Source organism: Etheostoma spectabile, chromosome 11 (assembly GCF_008692095.1).
Source record: "Etheostoma spectabile isolate EspeVRDwgs_2016 chromosome 11, UIUC_Espe_1.0, whole genome shotgun sequence".
Lineage (NCBI taxonomy): Eukaryota > Metazoa > Chordata > Actinopteri > Perciformes > Percidae > Etheostoma > Etheostoma spectabile.
In genome coordinates this window covers 14,197,693-14,218,018 of record NC_045743.1, presented here as the reverse complement: position 1 = coordinate 14,218,018, position 20,326 = coordinate 14,197,693, and the positions used below count along the sequence as shown (strand labels likewise).

General features: G+C 39.6%; 1 long non-coding RNA gene across 1 annotated transcript; it reads right to left on the bottom strand.

Annotated features, from left to right (window-relative positions):
• Positions 1–303: 303 nt before the first annotated feature.
• Positions 304–18,903, bottom strand: LOC116698275 (uncharacterized). The gene is made up of 3 exons (XR_004334169.1): positions 18,742–18,903; positions 16,886–16,890; positions 304–322 (listed from the first exon to the last, which is right to left on the bottom strand). It is a non-coding gene; the product is annotated as an uncharacterized LOC116698275 (long non-coding RNA).
• Between the last annotated feature and the right edge of the window lie 1,423 nt (positions 18,904–20,326).

Below are 20,326 nucleotides of genomic sequence, written 5' to 3'. Positions count from 1 at the left end.
TAAATCAAATGGCCTTTATCTTTCTTACCTTTCCCTTTTAAACAAACAGAAAATATCTCTTCTCTGCAAACAACTTGAAGGATTTATCCAGTGCTCAGCACGTTGTGATTTGTGATGACAGGAGTTGAATATTACACTGATACTGTATGGCACTGTAAATTCCACCGCCTCATATCTACTCTCCACTGTCAAATGTATTCTGAAGTTGTTTTTCAGCCATGTACCCTCAGCACTGAGCTCACTGAATAGAGAAATAATGAGCGCTGTCTAGCGACAACGTCACTATTATTTTAGATCTCCCAAATCTCTCTCTCTCTCTCCCCTTTTTTCAATGTCCATTTTCTTGGAGGTTTCTCCGCCACTTTGTCACTAAATCTCTGGCTCTGGCCCCTCAAAGCAGAATCACAGCACATATTCTCGTAGTGGATTTACTTGTCTCCCCCACCCCCGACCCTCTTTTGAGTTGCACTGTTAAGATCCTGTCATTTGTCAATATGTGCAAAACGTGCAGAGGCATCTTGGAAAAAGGGTTGCAGTCAGTCCCGTCGATGATGCGTTAAGAGAAATGTAGTTGGTTTAATGGAAAAGCCAAGAGCATGCTTATATATTGGAAACATCAACGCAACTATTTAGGTGTTATCCGCTTGTCTTTGCTACTGTCACACAATATGTCACATATTGATGGTTCAAGGTAATCCAAGCACACGGATATACATAGCATATATTGCTTGTTTGCACATTTCAAGATCCTGTACCAAATAGCAGCAATATCTATAAGACTTGCTCCACTCAAACATTTCATGGGTGAGATCTGAAATTTCCTTCTTTAATATTTACTTTTTTTTTTTTTTACTTGCCCTAAGTGTAAAGGGTTAACAGAGGGATTTGCATACAGTTGGGGCAATCAGAAGAGACTACTTAAATATGAATGCCAAGATACCCTAACTTGTAGTCCCTTTGGGTGAAGCTCCAAAAACATAGAATCCTATTGTTTCCATAATGCGACTCAATAACGTCTTTCATTAGACCCTTCCTGACATTGGATATTTTGTAAGAATTTTTAAGCCCAATGTGAGATTGTGGAAAGCCCCCCCTTTTTATTTTTATGTGATTGGGATTAAAGTTATTTTTCCGTTATTGGAAGATGGAATACATTTCAGGGTCAGCACACATCACTTTCTGTCACTGTCTCTTTCAATACAAGCTGTAGGAGACAGGATACATTTTTAAAAACCTTCACATACTGTTGGGGCATTAAGATGGGAATTAACCTATGAATTTCAAACTGTCTACACAAAACTGTTTTCTTCTTTTGACAGGGTTGCATCTAAAGTAGTGCAAAGGCAAATAACTGATGTTGCCATGCCTTCCTCCCAATGTATCAGTTTCTGAATAGAATGTAATTTGTTAAATACATGAACAGCTCAGTGAAGGATCCAATGAGGAAATTCATCATTCCGCCAGATGCTGAAGGAGCACCTGATTACTTCTTGGAAAGAATATATTATTTAGTCATGCATCCCTAAAATGCAGCCAAATATTATTGCTGGGGAAAATGCATTTCTCGTTCTCTTCAATTCCAATTTGAACATCTGCTTTACCAAATACTAGGTTCTGTATTGGGTATCCACAGTAAAGAAAATGGTAGTTTTTGTCCTGAAATGTTGCCTGTTAACATGCCAAATGTTAACATGAAATAATTTACCAGTAAATAGTAAGCTGCAGCCTCAGCTGGTACAACTCACTTTGCCACCTTTGAATAGCTAGGCTGGCAGACAAAACAAAGACAAAACACATTATTGTTCTTTTAAAAATGGGTTCTTGTTGAGACTCAAGAAATCTTTGTTTCATTCAAATCTTGGTGTAAAGAGTCATTAGGTTCACACGGAGTGTTATGCTTGGAAATACTTTGGCAGAGTCTGTAACACATCGCAGGTTTTTAAATGCTGTGGATTCAAAGCGTAGCCTTATTATTGGGGCAGATTTGTGACTGAGAGCTATAAATCTCCAAAGAAGATAAAAATGTAACTGTTGACTTTTGTTGGTTTATACTTTGTCAAAGATATGAAAATAAACTGGGATTTGTCTCACTAAGTACTCCCACAAACAATTAGGTTTCCCCCTGATACACTATATGAAAGAGACTTTGAGTGATATCATTCACAGGCACAAACAAAAGTAATTTAGTTCCTGCCTTATTTTGCTTGTTTTAGTGTGACCCAAGGCTGTTTAGAATGGATCTATCCAAGTCCCCTAACTTAATCTGCCATTTATAGGCCGAGTGGTGGGGGGTGAGGACAGGCATTGAGCTTTGTGATTGGGCAAAAAAGTAACCAAGGAAACCATACTGCTTTAAGTGTTGTAAATTGGTTAAATCTTGTTTATCTATAATGTGAGTTGCGAGATGGGTGAGGTAAACATGATCAATCAGCAACTGTGTCACAACTCAATTTCTTTAGACACCAAGCTCTGTTTCTGGGATTGCTGTGTTAGGTATGCGTTTTCAGGATGTTTTTTAGTCGACTGCACGCGTTCTGTATGGAAATTTGGAACATAATTAAGGAAAGCATTTCAAAGGTAGCCTCATAAATAATGCAAATTCTGTGTTGAATGTCCCTGACAGCCAATGCTGGCTCTGCAGAAGTGAACCTGAAGAATGGCTGAGCTGGTCTATCTGGTCATCAGGTGTCTTCCTTGGAGTGCTATAAATTGACAGAAACGGGAGACAGTGCAGAATAGATGAGATAGCTCAAATGAGTAACACTCTTTATTAATAAGATTCTTTACGTGACACTGAATTGGGACATAAATAGTTAGTGCAACACATAACATCTGAAGCAAAACTACTTGCATTGTACAGCCTAAAGCAAATCTAAGCCAATTTGAATCCTTTTCTACATTGCAGGTGTATTAAAAAACAGATATCTGCCAGTGGTGGAGGAAGTACTGAATCTCAGTACATAAGTAGGTACAAATAACCAGAGACATATTTACCTTAGTAGAAGTAGAAGTACCACAATCACAACCCTACTTAAGTAAAAGCAAGTGAAGTAAGTATCTGATTTTAAATGTACTTTAAGTATTTAAAGTAAAAGTACTTCCACAACGATTTATTCTCTTAATGTCTTTATTCTAAAAATTATAAAAAGTATTGGCTGTGGCATTTTAAGTTGGTCTTAGGTTATTGTAATTGTGCTTACCATCTGTGGTCCAGTTTACATTCTAACGTACAAGTCTGTTTATCTATCAGGCTGATCTGCAGAGTTAAATATCATTGGCAAAACCAACAAAGAAGATGGGTTATACGTCTTTAAAAGATTGATTTAACTGTAACACAGATATTTAATGTTAATTGCAGTATATTACCCATTTTAGCATTCTAACAATACAATTAATAACCATATGTTTAAGGCTGTAAACGTTTTGGATTCAGTTTTAATTGAACACAAGAACATGTATTATCTGCTTATAGTACATCATCAGACTTTCAACCCTGTTTCTAGTCTACATCGAGTCTCAAAAAACAAAACAACCTGTGAACATTTGGAGCACTTTTTTAAAAACTTCACATCACCTGTATTTTTTGTTGAGCTTTGAAAGGAGTTGGTTTTTAGAGTTCTCTGAACCAAGCCTGCCTCTTTTGGGGGTAAACATCTGCCCTGCTGAGCTGAGGAGGGTTTCACAGGCGGCAGAGGCAAGCAACGGCACATTTCCCTGACAATCTGTACACGACTGACGACTGGCACTGAACGACCATGGTGGTAGCTGTGGTGGCCACGTATACATCCAGCTGCTTAGTGGTCTTTAAGGATGTTAAAGTAGTCCTCCTCCTCCTGCTCTGACTGGTTAGACTGCATTGGACCCTGCTCCAACTGAGTCTTGATGTAGTTCATGCCTGTCCATTGTACCAAATAAAGGAAAGGAAGAAAAGACAACTGTATGTATCTCCATAACCCGATAGGACCATTAGGGTGATTAGGCTATAGTCATTTTGCTTCTGAGTATTTTACTACACAGTTTAATAATAATAATAATAATAATAATAATTATAATAATACATTTTATTTAACAGCGCCTTTCTAAGCACTCAAGGTCACTTTACAGACAATAAAAGACAGATACAGGGAACAGAAAAGCGTAAACAGTTAAATTAATAATAAAACAATAAAATAAGATAAAAAAGGGACGCTGTGAATTTACAAATAAGCAAGCTGGAACAGATGGGTTTTGAGTCTAGTTTTGAAGAGGGGGAGAAAGTCGATATTGCGGTGGTCAGGTGGGAGTGAGTTCCAGAATTTCATGCATTTGGGCTCCCACGATAACCCACATTTGTCAGCCATCAAACCTGACTGACCTGGAGATATTTGGTAAGAAGAATTGGTTTAAATACTTGTAGTCAGACATCAGGGACGTAGCTGTGGTTAGTCGAAAAATCTACAGGCTGTTATTTCAGGAAAAGGGGGCTTCACTAAATACTGATGTGTTTACTCCGTTGGGAAGCTTTTTCACTTGTCTTTTGTTGTAACTTTTTGTGATACACGTTATATTGTTAACGTTTATTCTATAAATGTTAATTTGGAACTGAAATGTCAACAATTACTTAAGGTGCGAAATATGTCAAGCTGCTACTTCGAAAGTCCTGAAAATTATCAGAGGCGCCCAAACGTTCGCATAAAACTGTAACAACACATTTTGGATTCTACTGTTAGGAGCTGCTCTTTGCCAGGCTTTCCATCTTGTAATTTAAAGAGCCAATGACATACCCAGTTTCAGCAAGTCCTCATTGCTTATCTAGGATGTCCGAAACTTTGGAAGTAAAATTGCAGCAGCAATGAGTTTGGGGTCGGAAAGCATGGGTCCAAACCGATGCTGACAATGTGATGACAATGTGTTTGGCAGCATAACACTTACATGGGGACTGCAAGTGCAAGGCAAACTACTGTGATGGCTTCTTCTCCACTGTCTTGGATGATTCTTAGTAATCATTGCACTAAAAAAAAAATGGAGTTCCACCTAGTGTCATTTGGGCGAATAAGTTGGATCTTGCACTTCCTTTCAATCACTTCTGCAGTCGAGGTGGAGCAAGCCCTGTTGTCTTTTTGTAGACCCAATAAAACTTTGACGAAAGGCCGCCCAGCAGTATGTGGTAGTTGCGATGTATTCAATGGTCTTCATCACTTTCCTTACTCTAGCTTTCATTTCCGCTGTTGTTTTTAATTTTAGCTCTGTTGTTTTGTATGTCACTGTGTAGTTTGGCATGGTATGCTGTATTACATTTCTAAATCCTGTATGCTCCACATCTCTGAAGAGATGCAAACCCTGAACAACAAAGTTGATGACTGAGGCTTTGGTGTCCTCTAGTTTCTGCTGCTTTCTGTTTGACGCACTCTCACCAGCAGGCAAGTTGCTGTCAGTTGAAGGTATTGGTTGTGCTGATGTTCATGCTTTCTCTGAAAATAAAAAGTAAAAATATATTCTTGATTAATTAATCAATTCATTCTAACTCATTCAACCTAATACTCCTATGTTCAATAATGATGGAGGTTACTGCATAGCAGCTGGTGCGATGCCCGTTCAAGCATGCTATTCTAAAAATACTCATAGCCCAATTACATGCCAACATGTAGGGCTGCTTTAAAATATAGGATGATAAGGAAGCATTCGATAATGAATACTAAATATTATATTACATTATGATGAAAGTGTAGTGAGCAGAATTTATTTAATTTTTTATAGATCAAAATGACAGGTGTTCCTGTAATTTATAGATAACCAGTGTAAAAAGAAATTCCTAAACTGTTGATGAGTGCAAATATTGAAAATGTGGCTAATTTAGAAACTGCTCCTCTATGACTATATTGGATGGTGCTGCTTTGGATAAACGCGTCTGCTAAATACCATAACCATGAGTAAAAACTAAAAAATATATATTATATGGCTCTTATTTCAATGGATGCTTTCACAGCCACACATCTGCACCCCCCACCTCCTTCCGTATTAGCAATCTACTATCTTTCCTCCAGGTCTACGCTGGATTTATAATAGCTATAACTGTGTTCTTTTGTTACAAGTGCTATGTGTCAAGATGCATTTCTCAAGATTGCAGCATAAATACCACGTTACTTACCAAAATTAATGGCAGTACAGCAACATGCAAAAGCAGCAGCAACATTAACTATCATAGTACTAGCTAACGTTAATGTTAGATAGCATAGCCACAAGTTTGCTTAACACAACATGCTTCTTAAAATTTTGAGGAGAGTTCTTGAAGGCCAGCAGCCTATTTTTTCAGGGCAGGCCTAGTTTACATAGGAACCAGACCCAAGCTCGACGGTACCCGACGGGCCGGATTTGGACAGATATTTAGAAATTGTGGTTGGATTCAGGTCAGTCTTGGACCCATCAGCGCAATAAGGCATTTGTTGTAAAATGGTGCTGCAGCTCCTTTTAAGACAGCTCTGTGCGTGTGTGTAGAAAGTGGGCAGAAGAGAGATTGCGAAAGAGGGAGCAAACGTGTTGGAGATGGACCGGAACAGAGTTGGTGGATTATGTTTAAGTTTTGTACGCACTGTGTGCGGTGTCCAAAATAAACCCCAGACTGAAAGCCAAGTTCACGTTATTTAATTTATAACATCAGCCCTGGAGGTAACGTGTTTCCCCTGGTTTTGGAAACGAAGCAAGCAGGAAAGGTTAACACATTGAACATTTTAAATTAAACAGCTTTCCAGCGTCCACTTGTTGCCCTGCCACTGATGTGCTCATTTGTTGAAATTTCCGAATGCCTTCCTACAGTCGCTTAAAGGGATATTTCACAGTTTTCACCGTTGAAAAGATGTCTTTAAATTGGGTCAAAAGTGATTTCTTTTTTTTTTCTCAAAATTGGTTTCTTCTAGGCCGAGAAAAACCAGAAAATGCGTTTTTGGCTTATGTGGATGAAACTCTAAATCACAGAATGCACTTGTTTCGCTGCTCAAAGACTCCACTCCCAAGCCACGCTTACTGTTTACTGACATGTACAGACAGTCAGGCATTAAACTCAACTCTAGTGTTTATTATTGTCATTTCAACCATATACACGAAACGTTTCACCGTGGCTCAAGTCATGTTTAAAATATATAAAAATGACATTATATAAAAACGACAAACAGGCTACATCTTAGTGCACACACATTATAGGCTTAGTAAAGTTCAGCTAACGCAATGGTAGTATTAGCGCTTGGAGTGATGTAAATACAAAGTATAAACACAGCCGTGAATTTGCGTGGAATGTAGAATGATTGGCATTCAGCAGTCACAAACCCCATTTCTGCCCTAGTCTGTGTCCGTGTTAAAACAGCCCACCGCCACTAGTCTTACCCACCAGAGCAGCATCTGCTCAAAAAGCTAGCAGGCCTGGTAGCTAGATAGCGGACTCCGGTAAACTGTTGTTCTTCCATGTTTCCACAAGACCAAAAACCCAGCAGTCTCTAAACTTGTGTTGGGACTTTTGTTAAAAGTGAATGTAGTCCAGTTTGTTGTTTAATGATCAGACACTTGCGAGCAGGATGGATCGGACAGGTGGCCGTCTAGCATTAGCTTTCCACCTAGCTGGAACTTCTGCCTTTGTTCGGTGTCCCCTTCCCTGGCTAGTGGCGATGGGCGACACCGCTGGCTGAAGGCTCGCTGGCTCTTGAAGTGAATGCGGCCAGTGGAAAAGGGGCCGGGCTCTAGAATCTTTGGTTAGAAGGATCATATCTGATTGGGTCCAGAGCCTTATAGGGCTCTGATTGGCTCAACAATTAGTGTTCTAGAATCTTTGGTAGCAACCCATATACAGTTGTGTTCAAAATAATAGCAGTCCAACATCCCTAACATCATAAATTATATTTTTTCGTAGAGGTGATATTTCTACACGTCAAATAATTTACTAGTAAGTGTTGTAGAGTCATAGAAAACCAACAGAACCAACAGTCAGGACATGCATTCTGCTCATTCTGTGTAATTGAATCTGTAATTAAAAGGGGCATGTTCAAAGCAATAGCAATGTTGTGTCCATTTAATGAGGTGATGGATTCTGTGATTATTAATTAGGTGTCAATTATGGCCCATATTTAAGGAAGGAAGCAAATGTTGCCTGTGCTGGTTCTAGTGCATTTCCCACTGAAATACACAAAACGGGTCATTCCAGACATTGCTCTGACGAACAGCGGACTTTGACTAAAAAGTTGATTGGAGAAGGGAAAACATGTAAAGAAGTGCAGAACATTATAGGCTGCTCAGCCAAAATGTCAAATTGACAGCCGAAATGCCGTGAAATGGCATCCAAAGCCTGAACAACGTGGGAAAAAACGGTCCACTACCATTCGAATGAATGGAAGAATAGCCAAAATGGCAAAGGCTCAACCAATGATCAGCTCCAGGAAAATCAAAAAAGACTTAGGATTAGGATCAGAAGAAGGCTATTTAAAGCAAAGCTATCAGCTAGAAGCCCATGCAAAGTCCCATTGCTGGAAAAAAAAAGACATTTACTGAATATTCACTTTTTTAAACACGCTGCTATTATTCTGAACACAACTTCATCCCGGCGGTTATTACCATTGTTAATAATACTCTGTAAATTCAATTTAAATTATGCTGTACTGTGGTTGTGTTTATTGTTGTGGTTTGATAAGATATTGTTACTGCTGGCTGTAATTCAAATTGCCCCTTGGGGCTAATAAAGTTACCTTGAACCTTGAACTGTATGTATATTTCAACCAAACTTCATTGGTGAGACAAACGTGTGACGGTCAGGAAGCCGTTTTGGCAGGGGAAAAACTGATCAGAAAATGAAACGTAGAAAGTAGAAAGTATAGATCAGTGCTGCAAAATGTAACAAAGTAAAAGTTAAAAGTATGCACTATTGATTCTACTTAAGTAAAGAACAGATACATGAAAAATGCACTTAAGTACAGTAACTAAGTATTTGTAGTTTGTTACGTTCCCCCGTTTGCTGTGGTCTAAACCATCCAAAATAATCATTGATTGTTGTTCATTTAGAAAAATAAACAATTTTTTCTGTATGTGTTTGAACATTTACAATTACATGGCTTTGGATCCTCTTAGCAATTTTTACAAATAAATGAAAATTGTGTGTCCACTGAACTGACTAGTTGACTTGCGTTTCTTTAACTACTGAAAAGCATCTTTTGAGTGGCCTCTTATATACAGAATGCGCAAAGTAGACATACCTAGTCACTGATTATATAATTACCTGCTTAATCAAGGGCTAATTTCATGCAGACAGGGATCAGTTCAATGAAAGAGCACAGCACAAAGGTAAATCTGGTCCAGTACTGGTATGGTGCCCACATATACAGGTAGATCATCTTTCTTGCTTTGGTTTGGACTGGGCTTGTGGCACAAATGTATTTGTCTGAGCTTTTGCTATAGCAACCAAAGTATATCCACATTACATGTAAGTAACTCATATTTACAAGTTTGCTGTGCTCTTGTGTTCTATACTGTTCTCATATAGTTTTTTTTTTCTCTCTGCCACTTTCCCATACTAGTCGATGGCTATTTCATTTTTATATACAACTTGATAATCTTATTCTCTGCACTGAACAAATCCTGATTGGCTACAAAAACTACACATCAAGAACCACATTAATTAGAAACGTTTGATGAATTAGAGCTCATTAATCAAGGAATTGTGGTGATGTAGTTTTCAAGTTATTTTATTTTATTGGTCTCTTGTATTCGTATCCATCACACACATACACACACACACACACACACACACACACACACACACACACACACACACACACACACACACACACACATGCACGCACGCACTGCTCCAGCCTCCCAAGGTTTGGCTAATATCTTAAGTGAGAAAGCCTACTAAAAGATATTTTACCCAGAGTGTGGTTCAGCCTCTCCAAGAGTTGGTTTAGCCAAGAGGTGTGTGACGGATGTGGCTGATGTCTCTGCCCCAGATCTCCAGGACCGTGTCCCCTTTGATATTCCTTGACTTCGGGGCGCGCATAAACACATTGAGGGAGAAGTCAAGGTCACTCCCACTGTGTCGCTGGAGCCTCATGAATATTATGATTAATCAGTGTTTCGGCTTGAATTTATAACAAACCCAGCATTGTTGTGCACGGCCCATAAATTCAAGGCTAGCTTTTGAGGAACGGTTTGTGTTGCCTTCTCCAACCCACCCCCATCCCTTTGTACCCACACGCCAACCCAACTTTCCCTGACGATGCTTCTCACTCAAAACAAAAAACACAAAAATAACTGTAGCATTGCCCTTTGTCTATGAATAATGTTAGATGTGACAAAGTTGGTGAGATGCATTCGTTCCTTAAGCTTAAAGTGAATAGTGTCTAAAACACAGTTAACATGAAACAAACAAACCCTCACCTCCTCTCTCATTTTAATATTCAAATCAGCATACTTTTCAAAATGCCGAGACACAGAGCAGTGTTTTTTTAAGTTTTGTAAATTCAGCAGCGTCTCAGATTTCAAATGTGACACATAAACAATCAGACTTATTCCAGAAAAGGGTCTGCAGTTTTTGTTGGTTGTAACTGAATGGAACAAAGAACAAGTTAGTGTCTTCTTATTTTACTGACATTTGTAAACAGTGGTGTTTGCTATAATAGCTGTATTGATTTGTATATTCATGTTAATTAATTAATACTGATCATTGATCCCCAGTGGGGAATTTACAACTTACACTCTGTTTTGTTAGTAATCACTGCGCCCAGGCCTGAAATATACACACACACCACACACACACACACACACACACCACACACACACACACACACACACACACACACACACACTCAGGACCTATTCATGCACTAATGGAGAGATGTCAGAGTGAGCCAGTGCTGGACCAGCGCCCTCTGAGTGGTCGGGGGGTTACGGTGCCTTGCTCAAGAGCAGTGGCCAGGAGGTGAAGTGGCTTCTCTCCAGCTACCAATCCACACTTTGTACTTTGGTCCGTATGGGAACTTGAACCGGCAACTCATCGGTTCCTGACCCAACTCCCTACGGACTGAGCTACTGTGGTCCATGTTTTGAAAATATGTTTTTCAAACATGACATGAATGAAGTATTCAGTAAACGCACCGATCAATCTGGGATCAGTTATCATCATAATTAGTGCACTTAACCAAGTGGAGTTGACGATGTCGTATACCTTTTATGTCATAAAAATATCTCTAGATCAATACAATGTAGAGACTTTGTTTTTGCATCCAGAAGCTAAAACCTGAGCAATTTCAACAAGTTCTCTCGGCTTCCAGAAGCTTCGTAATCCAACCGGACCTGCGGTGTCTTTTTGGAGATTTTTTCTACAATAAATCCACAATGATATAATCCTTTATCAGATTATGCGAATCAGTTTGTCTCTGCATCGCTTCGTGGTAGCGTCTAACTTTCTTTTTTTTGCCTTGAAGCCAGAGACTGTAAAAAATAGTCAGTGGTGTACTGCTGCCAGAGCCCACCGGAACGGTGCTCTGGCACTTATAATGTTCTCAGTTTTATAATCCGGTTGCACTTCATATTTTTTGACGTGGCCAAGTCAGTGTTGTCTATGGCTTCAGTGGTGCTGAGCTAAGCTAAACGTGGCAGAGTTTTCACTCTCACTCGCTCTACCAAACACTGCCCATGCATACCACACATGCTGGCTCTGTTATATTCTTAACCCTTGTGTTGTCCTCGGGTCAAATTTGACCCGTTTTCAGAATGTTTCTATCAGATGGGTTTCTTTGAACCAAAATACCCAAAAATAACTTGGATGCATGGTTGTATGTATTACGGAACCCATATAGCGATCTTTGCACGCAAAACTAATAATTACTTTTATTGAATTTTTGGTGTTTTATTGAATTTCATAAATGGTTTTAAAACAGTATTGTGACTATAAATTAGGTGTATTGACCATGAGTGAAAAAAAAAAAAAAAAGTGTCAAAAACATATGAAAAAGAGCCAGACACGCTGGAAAATGCATCAAAGATTTAAATTCACTTTTGACCTGGATGGACAACAAGATCATGGTCGACGGGAAGACAACACAAGGGTTAAAGAGAACGACGCAGACACCAACGCACAGGTGTAAACCTCAGGCCACTTGCATAGAATACGCCGTAAACTGTGCGTAGATCCCCCGCAGAGCCCTAAATCCATTTTAAGTAGGCAGATCTGCAGGTTCAAATGAGTGTGATTTCATTTCAGACAGGAAATGCTTTAGAGATGGCAAAATTGACTTATATGCATATGGACTATTCTGAAAAATAATATCTAGTTTTGTATTTGTGTTACAGTGTATTTTTTTGTTTCCCCTGATTGCCAAGACTTGGAGAAAATTTTTCAAAAGCCAAAAGAAGTGTTTATTGTTCTGTGTGAGTCTTTTATACATTTTGTGACACTTAACTTCCGTTAAGTTTTGCCTTTTGTATTAGTAGCCATTTCACAATTTATACATTCATGTGACGTCCCTGCATCACACATATCCCGATAGCCCAGGTTGTCCTAAAAAATGACGTCTATAACTTGATTGTGCATTACAAGGTTAAGGTTATACAGTACAAGCATTATTACGTAGTAAAATCAGGTGACACAAAGATTGTAAAAAAAAAAAAGAATAGCTTAGACCCTAGAAGTTTAAGGTAAGATTACTTTTATGTAAATGCCTCATGGAGTTTGACACGGCATAACCAACCTAGGGACCGCTCACCCTCGTTTTGTCTAGGTTTTTACTAGGGATTGACGATACTTGTTTTTTTAAGGCCGATACCGATTATTAGTAGTTAATAAAACCGATAACCGATATTTGAAACCGATGGATTTACAGTGAAAATTAAAATCTTTAAGTCAAAATTAAGATTTTGGAATGTAACAAAATCCATAACAAAACTTTGTTTAGATGCTTTAAGCACTTATTTAATAAATTAGAAGCTTTCCAACATAACACAGTAAAAGATAGTCAGTGTTGTGGGCGGGATTATGTCGGACTCAGTGGTGAGTGAAAGCGAAGCAGAGGGACAGACACAGCGCTGCAGCGGAGCCAACGGAGCGCACCTTTTTATAAACTTTAATAGTTATCAGGCAGATAAAACGCAGATACAGATACAGATAATCTGCAAACTGCCAAAAAACATGCCGATAATCTTTCTATCCTTAGTTTTTACAATAGATCGCACATATGAATACTAGGGACTGAATGATTAGCCGACCGGCTAAGAAGTTAAGGCTGCAGTAGGGAGTCCTGAGAAAACGTGGACTTAGCCTAAAAATTTGAACAAGCACACCTTACAGGTCCCTCCCCCTTGCTCTCTGCTGCGCTACAGCCCCCCCCCCCCCCCCCACAGCTCCTCCCCCACAGCGGGGCCTGCCGTGAACGCGCAGGCTAGTAAGCAGGGCCACCGATGCTTTCCACATCCTCATGGACAATACAGGGAATTTATTCTGAGGAGGGTATAGCTCTTGTGTGCTGTGCTTTTAAAACTTTGAATAATTTATGTAAAAAAAATTGCTTATTTAAAATATTTCTATTAAAAGTTTTGTAAATACTTTTCAATAAAAGGGTTTAAAATTATTTTATATGTAATCGCTCATTTGTGAGAACAAAAGTAGCACGTTACACAGTACATTAATGCATTACCTTTTGGATCAATTTAAAACACTAAACTTTCAGTAGGAATGATGAATCAGGGAGGAAGCTCACTAAGCCAAGGAATAACAACATCTTAGAAATATGTCTTAGGTTTTATTTTTCATGTGGGTAAAATAAATCAGCTTTTTTTAGCCTACTCCTGCACAAGGAAATACTGAAAATTTTGATTTGGACTCAAAGACGATACCTTCACGTGCCTCTGTGTCTGGGCCATGTCTGACCTGTTGAAGGAGCATAACGAATTTGTGTCAGACATTTGATTTACAAATTACATCCTGAGGGGGAAGAAAACGTGTATGTTTAAAAATATTCAAAAATAGAATTCCGCCTTGCCAAACGTTGACAGGGACAGCGCACAATTAAAGTAGTTTCACCATGTGCGGGGGAGGGGTATGAACAGCGTGTACACGAGAGTGATTGACACTGCTAAGACAGTCCTCCTGGCTCTGATTGGCTGTTTCTGACCGGGAGCAGTGTATTTCTGCAAGTGGCAGTAGGAGCACAGGGAGGAGCCACAGAAGCTCGATTTTTTTCACAGATTCTCTGTCTCATATTCTACTGTCAGGACATATTGACAGTTTTAACAAATATGTAAAAAATACATTTTTACAAAAGTTACCTACTGAAGCTTTAAGAAGGGCCTACCTTAGCTTGGCGTTCTCCAGTGCGGCGTCCTCAGTTTAGGCGCAGGCCGGCCTGTATCTCTTATTTCGTCAGTCAGTGTAGCAACCGACAGCGTTGCCTCTCGCCTGACAGTTAATTTGGTAAACATTAAGAAGAGGACTTAACAATAACATAACATCATAGGGGGAAATGTCAATTAGCTCCGGAAATGCTGATCGTCTCATGCAGTTTCCTCTGTCACATGTCCTCAGACTGAACCTTGTCCCTCTATCTAATGGGTCATTAGAGATGTTTGGTGTTTTTTGCCTCTAACATCTCCTCCCAGGCAGTGTGGTAATGGTGATGTTTAAGGTTAAGGTTGGGGTTAGCTGCCTGGAAAGTGACATTGGAGGCAAAAAACACCATTAAGCGTAATTAGAGCTGTGAAAGAGGAAGATATGAGACGAAGATTGCTGTAATTCAGAATTGATTTGTTTTACTTCCTGTACATCTACATGGTAGTTGCAACTGTTAAGGGCTAATTATAAGTGTGAATTAGTTCTGCCTTGTCTGCCATGGTGTGGCTAGTTGAAAAGGTCCTGCTCTGCAGAGGGAGGCCAGCTCCCTCTTTATCTGTCACCATGTTACTAGAGTAAAAACAGGTGTCTCATTTGATGTTCTCCAGGCTTTTTTCACATTTATTTATTGCTTCAAATTGAACAACTCAATTGTTGTTCCCACTGGTGCTCTCTGCTGAGTGGCTGACAGCTCCTGGAATGTCAGGGGAAAGCTTAAAGTGGGGTGGACACACTATTTAGATGGTCACTATCCTAAATTGATCAAGTAGTTTACATGCAGGTTTTTATTGTTGACATGTAAGTTGGAAAACTGTGGAGAAATAATGACCTTATGTGTGTGGCTTGAGACTTTGGTTTGAAATGTGGCGTTAGGTTGGTGCATTTTTATTCTTAGCTACATCTTCCATTAGCATTCATTTCCTCTGCTCTGTGGACTGTGCTATGTATGAAACCTCCAGAATATACAACTAATCTTAAAATTAGCATCGGTTCCACCCCCACTTATACTTTTTTGTGTCTCGCTGGAATGCAGACCTTTACCTCTAATATTAGATTGTTTTTAGTCCTTTCCCTCAGTGTTAAAAAAGGAAAATGGAAACATGGAATAGTTGGAAAAAAACAACAGCTTTATCACAAATGCTGACCTTTAATTACAAAACCTTTGCAGCGGGAGACCTTAGCTTTTACTTAAGTTGACATTTATAAATACCGAAATGTCCCCGTGAATTGCTTTTTGTTGAAGTCAGTGTATTGTTGAGCGAGATAGCATCAGTCCATTTGTCAAATACTGTAACTGTTGGTTCAGGGGGCTGGCAGGGTGTGTGCAGAGGACTATGTATAGCTGGTCTGAACTGTCCATGTATGTAGAGGATAGACCTGTTAGCAAAGGGCCTCACCTATCAGTCACAGTAGCGATGGGAAGTCAAGATAAAGATGAAACTCTACCCTGCTACTGTGTTTGTGTGCCCAGGACAAGAAATCATACAGCTGGTTTCAGAAACTGTTTTACAGTCAAGGCAGCACTCAGCTTAAATGTTTGTCTGTTTTATTCAATGACACTTCTGTGCAAACTATTACCCACAGGGAGCGGAGAAAAAAACGTGAAACAAATAAACTAGCCGTCGACCCATCTCGGCATTGTTTGCGCTTACAGATGGAAACTGGATAGTGTGGAAATTTTCTTTACACAGTGTCAAAGCAAAATCTATCACAGCTAAGATCCAAGCCATTATATTACAGCCTCGGAGGAAATATTACTTCTCTGGCTGGCTTGTTTTATCCCCGATCTTTCTGTCCACCCATCATCAAAGGGATATGAAGGCATCTGTAGGGACATGCGCTTTCCATTGCCTCTCCCCTGATGAAAGAGGATTTCCCGTCTGCTATGCAGTAAAGGTTATCTGGTTCGCAGTTATGTTTCTGTATAACATGCACTGCCAAGCAAAAACAGGAAAACATTTTCTCCCACAAAACTCATTTCAGCTTTGCTTTTCATTATTACCACTGCGAACATACTGCACTTATGTGACCATAATTCTCTTTTCAGTAAGCGCAACACAACAGATGAAAACAAAATCTCTTGGTGATTCCAAGAAACCTTTAGGGTTCTCTTTTAGCTCCCCCCCCCCCCCCATGTAGCAAGTACTGTATAGAGGAACATAAGCTGGAAGAGAAATGCTTATAATTGGAAACCTGCACAAACCTTCAGATTATTGCCTTCTCACAACAGAATACTTCCCAGGGTGAGAGTGGAATAGGATTTTTAAAAACATTTAATAGGATAATGTGTTTCCCTATAATCTAGTCTTATACTATGCAAGACATCAGTGTACTTTTGCACTTAAGCAATTATTTTAGAAAAAAATATTTGAAGCCATTTCTCACCCAAAAGCTTTTGCTTCTGACAGTAGGCCTCATTTGACAATTCAGTGTAAAAAAAAAGAAGAAGAGAAAAAGGTGCCTGAGGCTGAGTAGAGTAGACAAGCAACAGCTTCACATCACTCACCTGGATTCAAAAAGGACAGAAATAGCACTAAAAGCTCCCACTCTCACTTTGTAAATGTTCCTTTGTTTGCCTATCTCTGGCATTAGGCTACCTTCCTAGCAGCCCGTACACCCTGTGTCTCACATCCCAAAGGGCTATTCACCGTCACATTACAGCTAGAGGTCATTTTAACCGTGAGGTGCACAGACAAAATAAAAAAAAATTAAAGTCCCCTCTTGCAAGTTCACAGTTCAATAAATCTACATTATCAATACATATTTCACTTACAAAAGGCTATCTTACAATATTACATTTAGTTTAGTTAGGAAAAAGCCCTCTGAGCAAATGTGTGGCTTTGGGCTGCATGCACTTGACTTCTCCACTTCCTAACAATGTAACACATTGTTACAGTGTACAAAACAAAGGGTGGATTAGACGATATGCAGCTTGTGAGCCAAGTTTCACCCACATGTCTAAAGGATCTATGACATGCAGCAGGTTTGTCAGCCAACACAGTTTTACACGGTGGAGGTGCTGGCTGGATGTCTTTAACGCTTCAGATTTGTGAATAGGTATTCATATTTATATTTCATATTTTTTGAATCAAATGGGTTTAAAAAAACGCAATATTATAGACTTAAAGTTCTGACTGACATGAATGGAAATTCATGACATTTTCCATTAAGATAGGCTACAGTCAAAGTCAGCACCTTCAGATAAAAGACATCTCATTCAAAACTATGCAAATGAAAGGTAGGTAATAAAAACCATGTGCTGCATGGGGTGCAGAAGGCACAGTACTGAAATGTGTGTATTCTGACAATATACAGTAATTAGCACAACTATTTTCCAACCCCTAAACTACTGTAGCCTATAGCAACTTTAGTATTTAGCCTCTGCACGGCGGGGGGAAAGTGGTGGGACAGCTACATTGGACAAATGCAAAACTAGAAACTTACAGTTTTACAATTTTGTATAAGGCTCTATTTCACATATCCCACACAGTTTAATACAATTTGCTGAACTGCTTAATTTCCTGTTTGTATGCGCTGTCGAACAAGGCAATTCCCACAACGCAGCCTCTTGTGCCAAGCCAACACCATTTTAAATATATTCTATCCATCCACTGACCTTACATAGTAGCATAATGTAAAATAACCAATTGTTTTATGTTGGGCATTAATTAATTGATTTAATTTAATTTAATGTATCCTTCATTAGTCCCACAAGGGGAAATTGCAATCTACACTCTGATGTTATTACACACATTACACACAGGCCGGAATTACACACACATGCTCAGGAGCAGTTGGGGGTTTGGTGCTTTGCTCAAGAGCACCTTGGCAGTGTCCAGGGGTAAACTGGCACCTCTCCAGCTACCAGTCCACCACCATGCTTTTGGTCCGTATGTGGACTGGATCAGCGACCCTCCGGTTCCCAATCCAGAATTATATTCCTTTCTAAGTTACACCACTAAAACCACACTTTTTTCTGTTGCTAGCTAGTGGGGCTTTGCTATTTATTTCTATAATGAAATACACAGTACATTTTCTTTGAATACGTCAGCACCTACTTCTTTATAAATCTCATAACATACCATCAAATCTGACATCAGCAAGATGGACTGTGAAAAGGATTTTCACACAATCGTCAGTTAAGGTCTGTATTTTGCATCCTTTCCAGACCTTCAAGCTTTCAAACTGACTTTAAAATTGGTAGAACTCACTGCCATTTGAGAGAGAAATATAGCGTCTGTAGGTAAAGAATCCAAGACAGGGTTGAATGCAGGCTGAAGATTATGGAAGTTGCAAAACTGCGTGCAAGGTTAATCAATAAATAAATCATTTTTTTTGAATGGCATCAGCTCTTCAGAGGCCTGTACCTATGAATCAAGATGTTTGAACTTTCATTAGCGCACCTCTCTCTCTCTGCGCACCAAGCTCCTCCGGATCTTCTAAGAACGGTGACGCTGTCATCAATCGAGTATTGATTGGTCAGTAGACGGTACTTTTACACCAGTTGATCTCTAATCTCCAACATAACCTGCTCCCGACCAGGTTAGATGTTTAGCATAAATTACCACGGCAATTTTAACATGGCAATAAGTGAACCATTGTCGTGATACACAAAACTCTGAGTTGAACCTAAAGTTACTTCATTAAATGCCAAACTGGCTTTGTAGTACAGGCCTCTGGATCCAGCCAAGTCTCAGTGAAAGGACAACACAGCTCCCAACATTCCTCTGGAAACTGGTCCAACATCTGCATGCTGGCTAGCAGGATGCCCACCTGAGAAGTCTCAGTTGATGTTCAATTTTTCCATGCTTGCCTTGGTGCCCCTATGATGTAGGGATGGAGATGGACACAGAGATGTTCTTGTTTGTCCAAATAGTCGGGATCATAGCCATAGATCGTAGCTGACAGCCACCTTAACCTTTTTCTCTGTGTTACTCTGTTTACATTTGAAACTCTGACTGGCCAGGCTAGCAGAGTCAGCAGGAGACTGGTGAGTTGATTTTTCCTATCCTGAAAAGGGACTTATGGCCACATGCCATCACCGTTCAACGTCAAAGCACATAAAGCACAACTAATAATTGTAAAATAGACAATTCAGCATAAATTGTGCAGAGCTGCCCAAGAGGCAACTGTATGGAGCTAGAACAGTGACAGTAACCTGTGGTATTGAAGATAAAATTTGGCATTGAAATAACAAATATTGTCACTGAAAAATGTACTGATACTGTATATAAAACACAAACCTCAAAAAGTAATAATCTCACACTCCTATTATATTATAATATTAACTTTGACATTTTTTTGCATTTTCAATGTCAATCCACATTTTTTCACACTGTCAAGAATTTTACAATAACACTGGTTTTCAGTTTCAACTTTCTGTCTCTGTTGACGTAGGGAGGAGGGCCCTGAGGGGAGGGACAAAGAGGGCGTTGTTTATGGGTAATTTACATAGGCTACTGGCGAGAGACCGCACCTCCACAGGAAGCCTCACTGATGTGTTAAAACAGCATATCTGCAATGTCTTTCTCCAGTTCACCTGGAATCTCCAAATATCAGCTAAGTCTGTTTATCCATTATTTTCACATAGAAGCGGGCTGGTTTAGTGTTAACTTTTAATGTAGGCCTAAGCTGTGCTGTTTTGGCAGAGGTTAGCACTGTTCTCTTAATACATCCATGGTTGGCACACATCAGCTAACAGTCTCCCGCCGGGGATGTCAGTCTATCTTGTATAATATAATCTAGTATTTATAATCACAGTCATTCCTGTCCTTTAGCACTCCTAAGGCCAGTGTTATTGCTGGTGCACAAGGCTTGACTCGCTTGTGTCTCTCATTAGCTCCGTCTTGGATGTATTAAGAGGACGAGCTCCGCTCTCTCTTCCTGCCGCTAACACTGGCACGGAACGCCCCATCCCTATAACTCTTGTCCAATCACAAGTATAGCTGCTGACTGACAGCTTTCAAGGCAAATCACACACTCACTAAC